This window comes from Myotis lucifugus, unplaced genomic scaffold (genome assembly GCF_000147115.1).
Source record: "Myotis lucifugus unplaced genomic scaffold, Myoluc2.0 scaffold_313, whole genome shotgun sequence".
NCBI classification, from domain to species: Eukaryota; Metazoa; Chordata; class Mammalia; order Chiroptera; family Vespertilionidae; genus Myotis; species Myotis lucifugus.
Window position 1 is genome coordinate 1259776 of NW_005871361.1, and position 991 is coordinate 1260766.

A 991-nucleotide genomic window follows, 5' to 3' on the forward strand; every position below is an offset into this window, starting at 1 on the left:
GACTAGAAGGGGGAGCCCTGATTCTGTGCCGGTGTCTCGGGCCTGCTTCCTGTGGGTGCCCTGCCTGGAGGGTGAGAGCCACAATGTCAGGTTCTCGGTTAAGTCTCTGCACTTCTCTGAACCTCAGTCTCCCTGTGAAATGCGGCTGGGCCTATGAGCAGAGGCAGGGGGCTGCCTGCCCGTCAAAGCCTCCCCTCCTTGGCCAGACGCAGACTATCACACCAGTCCAGCTGGGGCCACCTAGCCTGGCCTCACTGTCGTTCCTAACATCCCGGGAGGCCCAAATTCCCAGAAAGGTTTGGCTTGGGCAGGGAACATGGTGGGGTGGGACGGGGGGCCTCCATCAGGGCTAAGACCAGAAAAGGAGGTTAACCCTTGGTTAACCCTTCCCATCTTCCCGCTCCTGAGCCTGAGCTATTTCCACCTCATTGCTGGGGATGGAAATAACTCAGGCTCGGCCCCAAGAGACTAAGATAGCTATTCTGATCAGCCCCAAGAAGCACAGCTCCAGCCATGCCAGAGAGGACAGAGGGACAGCCTGATCCCCAGCTCCAGCTCTCGGCCAGGCAGCAGCAATGGTCAGAGCTAGCAGGGGCCTCTGGGAAGAACGAGGAGGCGGAGGCCCTGAGAGGGTGGGGCACAAGCTCAGTGTCACCCCAGCCTGCTCCTACCACAGCACGTGGATGGATGTGGGAAAGTGACCCTAGAGGAACTCTGAAGAAGGGGACAGGGCCTCGTAAGTGTCAAGGTCAATGGGGACTCTCAATGATCTTTGCCACCTGCAGCCTGGGCTGCGCTGCCGACTCCTGACACTCTTCAGAGCTATGAAGGTTGGTCCCCAGACCAGTTGCAGGCCACAGAAGGCAGGAGACAGGCCTTTCTGGTGAGTGGGAGTTGTGGGGAGGCAGGAGGAGGAGGAAGAGCAGGAAGACCACATAACCCAACCACCCGCAAAGTTTCAGACGTGTGTAAACACACACCACACTCGGAA